This window comes from Cyanistes caeruleus, chromosome 1 (assembly GCF_971803275.1).
Source record: "Cyanistes caeruleus chromosome 1, bCyaCae1.hap1.1, whole genome shotgun sequence".
Taxonomy (NCBI): Eukaryota; Metazoa; Chordata; class Aves; order Passeriformes; family Paridae; genus Cyanistes; species Cyanistes caeruleus.
The window spans coordinates 36,890,464-36,907,112 of NC_141701.1; the positions used below are offsets into that span (position 1 = coordinate 36,890,464).

The 16,649-nt window shown below is 40.3% G+C and overlaps 1 protein-coding gene across 1 annotated transcript in view; it reads right to left on the reverse strand.

Moving 5' to 3' along the window:
* Positions 1–16,649, reverse strand: part of CLVS1 (clavesin 1) — an 89,168-nt gene that overhangs the window by 19,335 nt on the left and 53,184 nt on the right. The window lies entirely within an intron of this gene.

The following is a 16,649-nucleotide window of genomic DNA, read 5'->3' on the forward strand; positions in this document are numbered from 1 at the left end:
TCACCCTTCGGCCTCCCTGCCTCCCCCCGCTAAAATCATCATTACAATGGCTGACCTTTCGGGGTGAGCAAGCAGCGCATTAGCGGGAGGAGGATGGGTGGGAAATGCCGATAAGTGAAGGTGTGGGGAGAGAGCACCATGACAGCACCATGGAAACTGCCGGAGCGGCGCTCGCCGCCGGGCTCGGCACAAACACCCTGGCCATTAGCATGCAGGTAGCGTCCCGCTGGCTACAGCATCCCACCCGCCCAAGGGGAGAGGAGGTGCTGGCTGGCGTGCCTTTAAAGGTTATTGTACGTTGTGAAGGGTATTTTGTACCTACGATTTTATCTAGCAAACGTCAGTCAAGGAAGAGCCTGGGATTTCTTTTTTTTATTTTTTTTTTTATTTTTTTTTTATTTATTTTTTTTCGCCTGGCATAAATAATGGGACGACCGCTGTTCCTGTGTGCAAATACGCTTCCAAGGGGAGGAGAGGAGCCTGTCTCTCCGCTGTGAAGGGAGATCCTGATGAAGCCGTCCTCATCCTCTGTGTGCTCCTAACCCCTGCAGCTCAGCATGAAAAGCAGAGCATAATCAGGTCTCTTCCTTCAGGGCTTTGGCTCTGGGTCCCAGGCAGGTTCCTTCCCCCCACAATTAGCACAGGGTGTCCTGGGGCTTTCTCTCGCCTTCCTCCCGAACATCAGAGATTGAGCACAGCTGGTGAGAATGCTGGGTGGATTTGTGAGATGATATGAAAAAATCCCCTTATACACCTGCTCTGCAGTGCTTCTGTTCTGCTTCAAGGTCAATTTTTCCCCCAGATTTAGCGATATGTATGCATACACCACCTCCTGCAACCCAGGGCAGATCATCAGGATTCTCCATACTCTTTGCATGGATTGCCCTGGCAGTCATCTAAAACCATCCTAGAGTAATGTTTGTGAGCAGTCACAGCCATTAAGTGATATCTTTTTCTTTTGCTATAAAGTGAAATAAGCCACTTCCACCTCAGGCAGGTCAGCTGACCTGAAATCATTACAAATCTGGATATTGGATATACTGTGAAGGACTATTGGATAATTAGGCCAGCACACAGGAGGACAAGCAGTGTAACATCACAGGTGATCCCATTTTAAATTCCAGAAAATGATGAATTGAGCTTTTGAGACCCCATCTGGTCTGGGGTCCTTAGCCCAAGAAAGATGTCAACCTGTTAGAGTACAGAGGAAGGCCAGAAAGATGATCTAAGGAATTGAGCATCTTTCCTACAAAAACAGGCAGAGAGAGGTGGGGTTTTTCAGCCTAAGGAAGGGAAAGTCCCAGGGAGACCTCATTGCAGCCTTCCAGTACCTTAAGGAGGCTCATAAAAAGGAGGCAGAGGGACTTCTTATTTGGGCAGATAGTGACAAGGTTTTAAACTGAAAAGTAGGCTTGTTTATACTAGATATTAGGAAAAAATTATTTTCTTAGAGGGTGCTGAGGTACTGGAACAGAAAAATTGTGGATGCCCCATCCCTGAAAGTGGTCAAGGCCAGGTTTAAAGGAGTCCTGAGCAATCTGATTTAGTGAATGGCATCCCTGCCCATGGCAGAAGAATTGGAACTAAATGACTTTTAAGGTCCTTCCAGCCCTAACCATTGTATGATTCTGTTCAGCGATTCTATGATTCTATAGCTCTCTTTAAGGATGGCATATGTCCTGTTGGGGTGTTCATTTTCAATAAAGAAGAGTGTATCTCCACTGCTTTTCATGAGAGTTTAGGATGCAGATCTGACTGAGATAAAGTTCTGCAGTGCTGAACATTGCAGTGACTTCAACTGACTGATGAGAAATTGCTCAGAGTCTGAGTCCACCTAGGAAAACACATGGACGGACAGAAATGTGAAGTCCAAAGTGTTTTTCTACCATGTGATAACCTAAAATTGTGTTTTATAGCAGATCAGAGCCATAAAATGCCCATTTCATGCAAAATTCACAAATTCAGTTGCCTTCCTCCCAACATGGGAATGAAGATTTTAAGATTTTGAGCTCTTCAAAGATTATTTTAAAAAAACCCCACCCAACCTAAGACAAACTGGGATGTTCCATATTTGCATTTATTTATTTATTTATTTATTTATTTATTTACTTTATTAATTCTGCATTTGTCAGGCTGGCTGCCATCCCATGAGTTGTATCTATGAGGAAGATGTTTTGGACACCTTTGCTCTTTGGAAGTAAATTGCCACAGTTGTTCCCAGGCTGTACTGTAGCAGCTAATGTCAGTGTAGAAAATCCAATCTGAGTCTGAAGCACAGGAAAGTACAGAAATGAAAGATTGGATGCAGGGGAATAACTTTAAGACATAGAGATTTATACTGACCTGAAAAAGAAAAATTGTTTTGCCTTCTTGCTGGACTGTACAAATTATCTTAATCATAAGTTTTAGTGAGAAACATCAGCCAGTCTTCATTTTCAAGGGGGAACATATATTTTTTAGAACATGTTGACCAGCTTTAACAATGCCCAGAAAGGTCCAAATACTGAGAATTATAGGAACCAGCCAGACGCTTAAGCTGGCAGTCTGATGTAGAAAAAAAGGAGCAGAATGCATTTTCCTATACAGAAAATTAATTTTATGTCCACCCAACATAGATTTTTGAGTCTATAAACTAAATTCTATCCCACATATCTGGTTTATAGGAAAGCCCTTAACATAACAATTTTATTTAAAGGCAACTACTTTCTTTTAATTTTGAAGGTACGCCCAGAAGTGCACAAAGACCCTTGAAAAAAAAACATGACAGTCAGAAAAAAAACAACCAAAGAACATTTTTTTTGTGTGTGTAACTTTTTTGCTAAATTTTGTTCCTTGCCCTATTAAGCACATTAAGTTCAATTTGACCTCCATCCCTCAGTCCACCTGCATTTGTAAGGCTGTCAATTAGAACAAGGACAAAGACTTTTTTTTTCTTTTTTTTTTTTAAGACCCAAAGAAATTTGATAAGGGAATCATCCAGACTCTGTTTGGAACTGCAACATACTAATTTTGTAAAAGTCCCTAATTAGAGCAGAGCTGTCTTGGAAAGAAAAGCTCCTGTCTGGAGGTCTGCCTTGTGCAGCTCCAGGAAGAGGTATGAGACATTTCCCACACCCCACTTAGTGTCTCTGCTGCTTTCCCTGGGGCAAGGTAAAAGTAGCTGAAATTGATTTTCTGCTGGAGAGCTTTTGCTTTCAGGAATTCTCTTTTGATTTCTCATGTCTTGTGATTCCTTGGGAAGGTGTATTTTATAATGAGGTACATTTTTTTGGAGTCTACTGTGAAATGGACTCTGGGATCATAGAGCCTTTTCTTAACCTGATTCCTTGTCAAAAATACCCAATCCTGAGGATATACTTGGGTTTTATTCCAATGTTATAAATGAAATGTAGTACACATGAGTCGGTCTAATTGTTTTTGGGCACTACTGTCTTCTCTTCTGAAAACAAGGCTGGACAAATTAACATGTTGCACAGCAATGAAATCGCAGAGTAAATAAACACATCCAATCCAGCAAGCTAACCTGCTTCTTAGCAACAGCAGGGAATGACAAAATCACAGAATGGATCAGGCTGGAAGGGACCACAGTCATCAGATCCCAACTCCCTGCTCAAGCAGGGTCATCCCAGAGCACATGGCACAGGACTGTGTCCAGACAATTCTTGGATATCTCCAGTGAGGGAGACTCCACAACCTCTCTGGGAAATCTGTTCCACATTGAGCATAGCAAAGAAGTTCTTCCTCATGTTTAGGTGGAACTTCCCATGCATCACTTTTTACCCATTCCCTCTTGTCCAATTGAACTTGCTGAGGAGGCCTCTGCCCCTTCATCCAAGTGATTGATGAATAAGTTAAACTGAACCTTGTGGGACATCAGTAGTGACAGGACTCCAGCTTGTCCCTGTGATACTAATTATGGCCCTCTGGGATCTGCCTTTGAGCCAGTTCTCAATCCACCTCACTGTGCACTCATCCAATCCACACTTCATGGAAAGAACTCTGGATATCTTCTTGGACAGCTGGCTCACTCCATTGTCAGACCAGGCCTTCTTCACTGGGAATTAAATTGATCTAAAATAAGGAATTTATCTAACAATGCTGCAGTGGCACCTTCCCAGAGCAGTATAGGCAAACAGAGAGAGAAAATTGACCAAACATAGAGTTTGAGTTGATTTAATAAAACTGGGACCATTGGTGGGCGTACTCTTTTGCCTGATTTGTCTTTGTTTTGCTTTATATATCTGTTTCTTTGCTTTCTCAGTTATTCTCTTTATCATGCCTAAAGAGAAAGTAATGAACACAGTGGAGCTACCACAGACCCTCCAAATGCATGCAGGCTTCAATACATCTTTTGTTTCAGATGGAAGAAGTATCCCCAAGCTTGCAGATCAGAGCAAAATGTTATGAGGACCAGTTTCCTGTCTCTGCTCCTTTGCAGAATAATTTTTGAACTGAACCTGGAACTGAAAACCTTTAGTACATAATATTCCATTAAATAGCTCAGGAGAGGTGCTTGGAAGCTACGAGGTTGATTAGAGAGACAATTGTTCTTTCTTTCTGCCTGTTCTTGCCATGACAATATCTATTTCTTTTGGCATGAGTATGCATCAGAAACTTTTTACTGTGGTGTTGTTTGGAACTGCCTGAAAACTAAAAATCAACATGCTTTTCCAGCATCTTCTTGCACCAAAGCATGTTGGGAATTCAAAGCCATCTTTGGAATATGAAAAATAGGAACAAATCCAACCTGATGCTCAAGGTCATTCCTTTCAAACTACATGATTTGACATCATAGACCAAAGATGGTCTATGATGTCAAAATCCATACTACAGCATATTTCTAGGTTACAGAACATCTGAATTTTGATAAATAAGCATTTTTAAAATGTTTTCATAACCTGTACTTTTTTTAATCAGAAAACCAAGCACACACTCCAATGAACTTTTATCTCAACCATACTTGCCAGTTTAATGCATATGCAAATATAATTCCCCTTGAAAGAAAATAATTTCCCCCAGATTCAGGAAGATATCAGTCATAAACAAAACCGTTTAAAGTGAAATGTCATGTAAACTGAGGATAAAAACAGCATCTTCATGCCTGTGCACTTACATAATAAGTCCCTGAGGTGGATTAAAGCTCCCAGAGATCGTATTAATAGTTCAGGAAGATTTTATTAATAGTTCAGTGATAGTTTCTCCATGGAGAATTTCCATGAGTGTGTGATTTTAATGGACTAGCACAATAAAGGAAGGAGGATTTCTGCTCTTCAGCTCTTCAGCTTCAGACCCAAATTCAGCCTTTGAAAGAGTGACAATGCTTTAAAGTTTGTTGTTTGTCAGATATTGGATAGGCTGTGTCCATCAACAGCCTGTTCCTGAGCATGTTTGGATGAATTCCATGTAATTCCCTAGGTATGAGCTGTTGAATAGGGCATGCTAGGCAAGAAGAAAAAGTGTCCTCCCATCACTACAGCTTCAGCTTCTAATTTTAATGCAGCTCCTAAGAGATGGATGCTTAGTTTGGCAGGAGGCAGAGGGAAGCAGGACCAGGGCCATGAGGACTGGGACTGGGCTGCTCCTGCACCTCTGCAAGTGTTCCCTGGGGCTGCAAGAATTGAGGCTGCTCTCCCTCACCTTCTGCAGTGCCTGCACAGATCCCAGGCACGTGTCCAATCTCCACCCCGACAAGTTGCTTGTCTTTCCGTTATCTCTTTTTGCTCCCTTGTGTTTTTGAAGAGATGGGAATGCAAAATTAATGTTGCCGGTGGCAATAATTGCAAATCGTTTGCTTCTACCTCTGCATGCCCTCAGAGTACACAGGGCTTGAAAATAGCTGTAGAGTAGGGGAAAGCCAGTAAAAAAAAACATTAGTGCCTGCAGTATGGCAATCCTGACCTGCTTGAATACGGCCATAAAAAGAATTCTTACAATCGTAAAGAATTCACTGATTTTGGGTAAGCTGTAACAGCTCACACCAAAATGCTCTCTTTTCTTTGAAGCACATAATAGCAAAGGATTGGAGCAAAATCATGGGAAATTGTGTGTTCTTGGTTTATTTTTACATCTCATGCCCACATATGTAGATGAGGATTCTCTGAAGTACTTCTGTCAGAGAAGCAGAACTGAAAAATGAACACTGGGATACATTCTCCTAGACATTTTTTCATTATGTTTGTTATCTCTCCTGCTACACTCAGTAACTTTTAAAATTCAGTCATTTGCAGTGGGTTTCTCCCAGTCAGTATTGCACACTAGTGAGGTCCTACAGAGCATCTGTTCATGGGTGTTGGCAGATGGCACCAATAAATCAGGTTATAGAACACAGATTTGCTCAGTAAACTTTGATTTGTCCTGATAGAATCATGCTGTCATGTCATCTGGTCTAACAAAATAAGTTGTAACCTTGGGGCAAAAGGAGGGTTTCTTCACTACCTTTTTTCAAGAAACGCTTTACTGAACCAGCTCAGAATAATTTAGGAACAGAAGATTTCCCAGGAGCAGTAACTCTGTTGGATTGACACCATGTCCTGGCACTACTTTTTTTTGCTTGGCATGTATCCCTCTTTTAGACACTAAAGGTAGAAAGTCTCCCTCCAGAAAAAAAAAACCAAAGAAAAAAATAGATTAATAAATTATATAGATAAACAGCAGGTTCATTCAGAGGGTTGGTTGAGGAGGTTCACAGAGAAGAGAGGAATCCAAAATGTGATTAAAAAGTAAAATTGAGAGCACTGATGCACTAATTTAGAAGTAGCCCATGCATGTGTGCAACTGGGGTGCTGCAGTTTGCTCTAGATTAGGTCATATTAGGTGAGGCCAGATCAGGAGGCTTCTGGTGGAGCAAGAAGAGTGACAATCACCCACTAAGCTAGAGAGGGGTAGTTTGGGTCACAGGCACCATAGGAAGGGACATGAATTAGCCAGAGGCTATTTTTCAGAGTTAGTTTAGGAACTTGGTGCGATCTTTGCCGCCAGCTCCAGCAAACCAGGCTACATTGTCTCCAGTGCTCTGATTTTTGGTGTAAACTGTAGCTCAGAAACCTGTTTATATTCAGCTTTCCTATCGCAGGGTGACTGCAAGCTGAGCTGCTTCTATTCCTGTATCTCACTGAATGTGAACGTCTGAAATTAGTTGTGGGGGAAGGAAAAAGCAGCAGGAAGATCATCAGAGCTGAAAGCCGTCTTGGGCTTAATTAGAAATGGCAAAACGTGCTGGGCACAGAGCAAGCCTGGCCTGGAGACCTGCTGGGTGAGCCCAGGTGCTGCTGGCTGCAGTGTGTGCCCGCAGGTCGGCAGGGATGTGTCACACTCCCTGTGACACCAAGCTGAGAGTGACCCCTGAGCTTTGGTTGCTCATTCGAAATCATCATCACTGTAAAGTCCCCGTGCCAGCTCTAGGTTACTGAGAGAAGTGACCTCCCTCCAATCCTCTCTCCATGACACCAGGAGATAAAGTGGTGTGTTTTAATTCCATTTGAGCTGTTGGTGGGTGTTTGTGGGTGTGAGCTGCTCTCAGTTTTGGGGCTATGGTAAATAATTAGGTTTCTTTTGGAGCCAGATTTTAGTGCAGGGCATTCTGAGGTAAAATGCCCACCAGCAGAATGAGCACTTTCAGCAAAGAAATAACAGTCAGCATTAAGATAGCTTTAACAAAGGAGCATCCTAATTCCCTAGCACCTGGAAAGGAGCACTGGGGCTGAAAGTTTGGCATTGAAAACTTGACCCAAAATATGTTCTATTTTTAATATACACTTCTCAGAAAATAATTGAGAGAATAGGGATTTTTTAAAAGTAATTTTTTTTAAGTCAAGCTTTAAGCAAAATTAATTAGTACCATTAACCACTGTAATAAAGAACACTGCTGTTTTGTTTAGCTGATCTTATTTGAAGCTCTCTCCTAGCTATTTATATTTCCATAGACAGGCCTTGCACTGGTCCTGAAGGGCAGTAAATCTGCAGGACACTGTGATTGAAAGCACAGGGAGTGAAGGAGTTTGGACAAAAAAAAATGGCACTGAGGCAAATCCAGTAGCATCTAAAAAGCTGTTGAAAGAAATTATTTGACTACATGCAAAGTCAGTCATGAAAAGCATAACATACAGCACCTTGTTTCTTGTCCAGTACTGAGATTTTAAGCAAAAAATCCTGTACAAAGACAGTCTCTATATCTATAGAGATATATACATATCTCTATACATGTATATCTATACATTGTTATGATGAGATTCTCTACACTGTCTATGTGTTATTCTATATATTTTTCACACTGCCACTTGCATAGATATAGATATAGATATAGATATAGATATAGATATAGATGATATAGATACATATGCATGTACACATACATATATATATCTGTATATACACTTGCTCTCTGCTGAAATAGCTGTGTCTGAGCAAAGGGCGATGAAGTCCATACTGCCATGGTGAGGACAAATGCCCACAGCATTAGTTAAAGTCAGCCAAAGAAAAGCAATTAAAAAGGTCTTGTGGCACTTACATTGCTTCTCAGGAGACCTACTGACTTTGCAGAGAAGCTTTTCATCTTTGCCCATGGAAGCACCGAGATATTAAACAGAATTCCTAAAGTCGCATTGCACTTGTGTTTTGATTGAAAGCTGATGATGAAGAAAAGGAGATTTTGTTATTTATAGTGCTAGGCAACCTCTTTGGTGCTGAACAGAAGTCTGATCTGAACAGAAGCCTGGCCTCAACAATGCGTGGAATCATCTTAAAAGTAGCATGGAAAGGAGATTATAAACTATCATTGTGATGAGATTATAACCAGCATGGTCAGAAGAAAATGATCAAGCAATTTTTTTATTGGCAATTGTTGACTGACTAAAACAAAGTATTTGATGGAAATTATTCCTTTTTCCAGAAGCTATCTTTGCATCTAGCAATAAGTATAATAATTAGTAAGTTAAAATAATCTTTTGTGTTGACTCCTCTGTACAAGTCCTTGTAGGTATTGCAGGCTCTTGGCACTCATTTTCTCAGAGCTATGTGTTGAACTAGAAGAGCTAGATTCCTGTATTATTACACTAAAAATTTTGTATTTTACTCTATTTTGTTTGAGATGAAAACCTAATTTTAATATTTAAAGTTTCCCTTCACCTAGCACTTGGCACCAACCCCTTTTAAAAACAATTCTTGTGGCCCCTGTCAGGTTCAACAAATGTCCCATGATGATAACAGTCCCATGGTGAAGATATTTTTTCAAATTTTTATTCTTTTTCAACAGGAGTGTGTGAATGTGTTTGTGAGTAAACCCCATGAACTACTTTGTTTTAAAGGGAGTCAAAATGCTAAATGCCTGCTCAATGGGGGAGACCCAACCCTTGCTGGGTGCAATATGAGACAACTCGAACTGCATCACATAAACACCTAATAGCAGCAACACCTTTGCCTCATATACAGCCTTTTATTCTTCAGACCAATAGAAGCCCGAGGGAAAAAAACCCACTCTTTTATTTTTTGCATGATTCAGTCTCTGTCCTTGTTCCAGTCTCTGAGTGAGATTGCTTTGCTGTCTTATTCTTTCATGCTGAAGGGAAAATTGTTTTGTGTATTTGTATTTCACAAAGTCCCACATCAGTCACCAGACTGATTTAACAGGAGCAGACCAATGTGTCAGGTCTGCAATAAAATATAATCTCTTTGTGTCTGCCCTTTTGTGATCTCTTTCTCTCCATTTTTTTTTTTTTTTTTTAATAACAGAGCATGTCTTGGTAATGAGAAACCTGACCACAATTTAATGTCCTTGAAATAAGTTTTGAAAATAAAAAAATAGGAGTAATGTTAAAAATACATGTTGAAAGATTTAAAGATACATTGTGGAAAATACATGTTTTTACAATATCAGACTGCAATTCAAGTTTCATGACATTTTCAACAATGTGAATTTAAGAAACAAGTTATGAAGACGATTTTCTTAGTGAAGAGCCTTGTACTATGCAGTACAAAGAAGTGATGTTTTTCACTGATGTTTTTCCCTGTGGTTATAAAAGCAAGCATTGCTAATAGCACCACCAATAGCTGAGATTGTCTGATTGTCTGACTTGTTGCAACTTTGCTGTAGTTACACATTTTGGGCCCAAAAATTTCAACAGGGAGCCAGACATATTTTTATGGGAACAGTGTTGGAGGCTGGGGGTGGGGTGACAGTTTCTCCATGGGCTTGGAGAGAAAAAAAATTTCTGCACTTCAAAATATTTTTATCATTATTGGAGGGTGGAGATTTAAATCTCAGAGCTTTTGGAGCATGGACCCAACCTTTCACAAAAGGTTTCCCTGGCGCACATGGCTTTAATGACCCAGAGAGAATTTGCAACTCTGTATATATGTCCAAATTCATTCAAGAAAGTGTGGAGGCTGTTTCATAAACTGACTAGTCACTGTGATACCCTCTTGCCTTGAAAGCTATGATCTGTCAATATTCTTGGAGTTCCTTAGCAATGTTCTCTCAACAGAGAGAGAGGCTGCAGCCCCAACCCACAGGTGGGAGGTAGAGCTCTCTCTGCAGTGGTTTCTCACAGAGATGTCACAAAGCACTGGTGTAGTCAGGGCTCCCTGAAGCTCTGCTTTGATACTCAGATTTTTCCTTTCCTAAGTGCGTGACTTTTCAATGTTCTTTTTGTGCTGTGTTCACCACCTAAAGCAATGCGAGGCAACAGTCAGTGCTGCTCATTGCATAATCACTCAGAATCAGGGCTTTTGTCAGTTTGGCAGCATTAAATGTCACATAAACTTTGTACTCTTTGCTACACGAAATACATGCTTATACTCTCTGCAACAGCTCTTTCATTTCCACAACACATCCTTCAGTTCACACTTTTTATTCCTCACTACCTGGCTTTGCTGCCACCTTAGCTCTGACTACAAAATAGCTTTAAAAGACACCAGAATAGAAAAATGGTTTCTGATGTCTGTGCAGGTGCAAGAAAAGCAGAGCATTTCTGGACTGAGTGCAGTTTCTCAGTCTTTCCAGTATCATTAGCCAAGCATGGATATCAGACTGTGGACATAGTACCAGGTCACTGTTCAGCCCTTTGGCATCCTGTATATTATCATCTGCTCCCACTACAGACCCTAATAAGAGGAGTCTGAGAGTTAGCAGTGAAGTTTACTGCCTGAGTAATGCTTGCACTGCTTTCTCCAAAAGGTTATTCTAAATTGTGTTTTCAGGCACCACAGCATCAGTCTGCAAGCTCAGGATTCCTTCACTCTGGTTCCTTACAAATGTACTCTGATTATTTTTTTCAGAGCCAAGAACAGGGCAAAAATTTCTCTGAATTTTCTAAAACTGCACTTCACAGGAAGGTGTGACCCCATTTCTCAGGCACCTCAGATTAAAAAGCCATACAAATTTTCATTCTCCTCTTTCTTTTCATATTGGGTTGAAGTCACACATCAAGTACTGCTACATGAAGACTTAAATGAATTAGGTTTTTTCCACCCAGAGACTGGTGTATCCTCTATCATATCTCTGGAGGTCATTAAATTTGCTAGGTAGGAACAGGACTGTCTGTCTGAAACTTCTTCTTTGAAGTCTTCCCATCGAGAGATCTTCCCACCTAATTGCAGGCAGCAGTGTATCCTCTTTATTAAACTCCAAGCACTGGATACCAGGGCAAATTTGCAAATTACTTGGTGTCATTAACCTTGACTTCAGCAAGACTTTAGGCACAGTGGCATGTTATTGTCCCTCCAGCAAATTGGAGAGATTTTGTTTGGGATGGTAGTGCTTAGTTCTAGTTTCAAAGTTTGCCCTGCTTTAAGCTATGAATGGGATCTGATCTTCCAAACTTATTTACCCCAAGATTCTGTGTTATTTCATATGTTAAAATATGTGTGCATCTCAAGTTGTCGGACTGTTTTTGCCCTGTCATGTTCCATGCTTACTGTTGACTGATCACTGGTTATTCAGGGCTTAAGGTTACAGCTTCCATTTAAAGCTGAAGCTTTTATCACCACTATAATATGCCACAGAATTTGTTAGAGAAATGGGCAGGAAGGTAAGGCTTATTTATTATCTGCTTTGCTGCAAAACCCATGTTATGAGCATAAATGACAGCAATAAACAAAAGAAAATAACCTGTTCAGACCAGAAGAAAATCTATATCACTAACTCCCTGCATTGAACGGTTGTTCCAAGAATGAAGGATTTCCTTGTTATTAGGAGTGTGCCAGGTGAAGAGAAGTTAACAGAGAAGCTGCATTCCCTATTAACTGCTACAGAATGTTGCACATGTGCAATGCATATTAATCCTACTTACATCCATCAACTCAATTAGAACCTCCCCATTATTGAAGTCTATAATTGACACAGCAAGGTATCTGAGCTTAGTGAAGAGTGTTCATTTATGCTGTTCACTGGACAGCTCTCCAGTAGTGCTAGGTTATTTCTGGAAGGAAGTAAAATATTTTTGCTGAATATCAAGAAATTTGAAAAACATTTGGAGATTACAACCAAGGCCAAGGTTTGTCTGCAAGTGTTAGTGAGAAGTTAATAATATTACCAGATACTTTGAGATGCTTCATCTGAGTTTTTTGGACTTTGTTTTTTTTATTTTTTCTACTTTTGGCAATGACACACTTTTATCATATATATACTGTAATGTGCTACACTACATCTTTACATAAAATTGAAGATAAGGTCCACTGGCAACACACTTATAATGCAGAGATGACACTGATATATATTCCCCACTTCTGTCAGGATCTGTCTGGGCAAGTCATTTCACCACTTATTGATAATTGGTACAATCAGCTTCAAAATTTTAAGAATAAAAAGTTAACAAACTTTCCATTTTTTTTTTTTTGTCTTCCCTAATTTTCTCTTCTAGGTACTATGTTGTTTCAGACTACAGAAGTCTGCTCAGTGTGAAATCCACCACTGAATACAGCAAATTCCTCACTCAAGGTGATAATTGAATAATTGATTTTCTCAATAATGGACAGTAAGAAGATCTCTTAACAGAAAAATAGAGAAATTAAACAACTTGTCAGCATCAAAACTCTTTCGGACCACATAAGATAGCTGAAGTACTTCAACTGCCCAGTACTTCAGTCTGTATCCATAAAACAGAAGTGCCAATGTTAAGCTGTTAAAGCAGCTTAATTTCTGACAGAGAAGTTGTGAGGCACTTTGATTGTTGAAATTATCTTGGGCAAAGAAGGTTTATTACGAAAGATTATAGCAGCAGTGTAAGCAGCAAGGTAAAGGAAAACATGTCAGATGTTTGTTTGAAATTTCTCGTTTATTTTTACTATCTTACTCGTTGAATACGAGTAAGATAGTAAAAATAAAATTATGGATGTGATTTATAGAAATTTAAAAATTTTGGAATTCAGTTTGTGATAAAATTACAGATTCTGGGAAAAGTTATTCAAGGAAGTGTGTACTGAAATACCCAGATTCTACTTAAAACAAAGCATTTGTAGGACCTGCCTGAAATTTGAGAAGGTTAAATGCTGCTTTAATGTTGTGGACGTAAAAATACACCCACAATTTTTCTGCAAATGAGACTGAGGCAGAAAAGCATAACACCAGCAGTGTGGGAATCCACAGAGCCCATGATGGAGAAAGCCAGGGTGGACAAACAAATAATGCAAGATAATATCTGCGGTTCGTAAAAGGATCACAACACCACATAGGCATTTAAAAGCATCAGCAGAGATCTGTAGAAGAACACACTTTTTCATGGCAGCCAAGGAAAACAGCACAGCATCACAGAATCAGAGAATACCCTGATTTGGAAGGGACTCACAAGGATCATCCAATTCTTACTCCTGGCCCTGCACAAAACCATCCCCAAGAGTCACACCATGTGCCTGAGAGCATTGTCCAAATGTTTCATGAACTCTGTCAGGCTTGGGGATGTGACCACTTCCCTGGGGAGCCTGTTCCAGTGCCCAACCACTTTGGATAAAACCACTTTTGGATAAAAAACCTTTCCCTTATATCCAGCCTTAATCTCCCCAGACACACCTTCAGGGCATTCCCTTGGACCCTGTCACTGGTTACCACAGAGAAGAGATCTGTGCCTTCCCCTCTTCTTGTCTGTCCACCTAAAGGTTTATGGAACACAAATGATTTTCCATGATATTTAAGTGTACCAGGGACACCAGTATTAGCAAAGACAAAAGCTCTGTTCATATAGAGGCTAACTTTTATTATATAACAAATTTGTGTTTGGACAAGGAATAATATTAAAATTTATGGAAAAGTTAAAAATTTTAATAGTACCAGAAGTAAAAAAATGCTTATTACTGAGCTAAAAAGATGCCAACTTCTGGATCTCAGAGACTGAATTCAGGCAATGGTCAGACAATTGTTGGCAGCAGCTAAAAAGGAACCTAAGGATGCTTCTGGGAAATCAAGGAACTCTCAACAGAGTATGAAACAGAGATGAAAGGGTCAAGATGGCCCATGGCTCATCTACCCAGGAAAGTTACACTTGCCATAATTTTGGCTATGATAAGAGAAGCCTATTGCTCTAGGGAGAAAAGTATAATGAAGAAGAACAAGTGAATGTATTGTGCTTACAAATCATGTAGAAAGCAAGCAAAACATTGAAATATTTCATTTGCATACGAATGACCTGAAAATGGCATCTATCACAATGTCTCTAACGAGAAACTGGAAAGGCAGTAACACTCTGGGAGATGACCTTATGAAACTGGGGCATCCACATATGCATGATCATAACCTCTTCATGAAATTATTTCCTTGGAATGCCATTGGGTTGCTCTTGGAGCCACAAGGCATTTTCTTGGAAATACAAAATATTTGACAGTGCAAACAGGACTAAGTTACACAAAAATTATGTTATATATGGGGGGAAAAGTGTAAAAAAATCCCATCTGGAGGCCACAAGTAACTCAGAAATTCTGACATAAATTAAACAAATTAAGATATAAAGTGTAAAGATATATTCCAGTGGAACTTCCTGGGAATGTCTCCCCCAGCAGACTCCTCAGAGAAGGGAACCATAAGGAAATTTTCACTTACCAAGCTGCCTGCAGCAGCAGCTTGAGAGGGCCTCTAAGACACACACAGGAAGGGTAGGTCACAACCCGGTCTGAATTTAACATTGTGAAATTACCATGGCACCAGTGATGCACTGGAGGTCACATGAACTCTGAAGACAAGATGCCTGTGCTTGTCAGGCAGCTGTCAGAGTCACTTTGGTCTCACAGGTATCTTGAGACAGACAGAGCAAAGCAGCAAGTCCAGTATGGTTTGTGAAATGTGATAAAGGTGGGAAGCAGTCATGCCGATGTGCAGTGAACTTGTCCCGGGTGCAAGCGACACTGCTGCACCAGATGGACACAAGCAGAGGTGGAATAGGTTTTCTCATCTGAGACAGCTGAGCTCAAGGACCTGAGACAGCAGGAACTGAAGGACCTGGCTGTGGCAGAAATGATAGCATGGATATTAAAACTCAGATCCAAGAGTCCGTGTGACACTGTGGTACACCTTAGGAGTTAATTGAACCTTGATAGATGATCAAGCTGATCAAACTGGTCTTTGAGATTCTGAATTGCATTAGAAATCACTGATGGTATGGCTAGAAAGAGGAGCTGGGGGAAAATAATGAACTTGCAGGAGGACCTTAAAATAGACATTTGTAAAGAAATGATTACTGGTTCCTTTCCTACTTCCATCAATCCAGCCATGATCAGTTTATTACCCCCTCTCTTGCTGTACTCATAATTTTGAGTGGAAATGTGAAACAGCTCCTTCTTTGTACTTCCTTTAAAAGTGGCAGGAACAGCCTCTTCTCCCTTTTAGGGGATAGGATAAGGTCTCCCACAAGTGCTTGCAGAATCCACATCAGTAGGAAGCAAAAGTAAGGAAAATAGTAGAAGTAGGAGGCAGTAAATACGTTTCCCCCAATGGCATTTTCAGAACAGGATAATTTCTCTGGCTTCAGATCCCCTGATCATAACAGCAAACCATCTGCTTGTGGAAAGAAGACACTTCAAGAAAGGATATTTGGCTTAGTCATCCTGTCACATCACAGCTCTGCAGGGTTTCATGTATTCTAGTAAAGAGGTTTTCATTTGTAATACTGTTTCTGCATTCTTTAAAAAAAAATTTAGATGTTGTTTTCATAGTTTAATCTGACAGTTCTTCTAAAAAGCATCATGAGACAAATAATTGAGCATCCTACAGAAGTATAAATCTAGTAGTACCAGCAATTGCAGTAACAATAAAGCACAACTGCAGTTAAAATATTATGGAATCCAAAATACAGTTTAAAGCATGCATAGACTCTTCACATTAAGAATATCAGCCATGTTTAACACCAGTGACAGGCAAGGATATGCACAGCACTGGCATTTACAGGAACACAGGACTCCCTGTGGCAGATCCAACTCCTCTCCAGGATGTAGCCCAAATTATGGCCCTGGGTGGGCTAAGTTCATAGGGCCAGCTCTTCCCTGTGTAGCTGGACCTGTCCTATGCTCATGGGTGCATACACATGTGTGTTACACAGTCCTTCATTTTCTCTCTGACCTTCCCTTTTGCCTCCTCTGGCCTTGTCTCTCTGAGCTGGCAGAATAATGTGGACAAGTTGGATGCAGAGGTGCAGCCTAGTGGGACATTATTGTTTCATTTTTCTGCCTTCTGT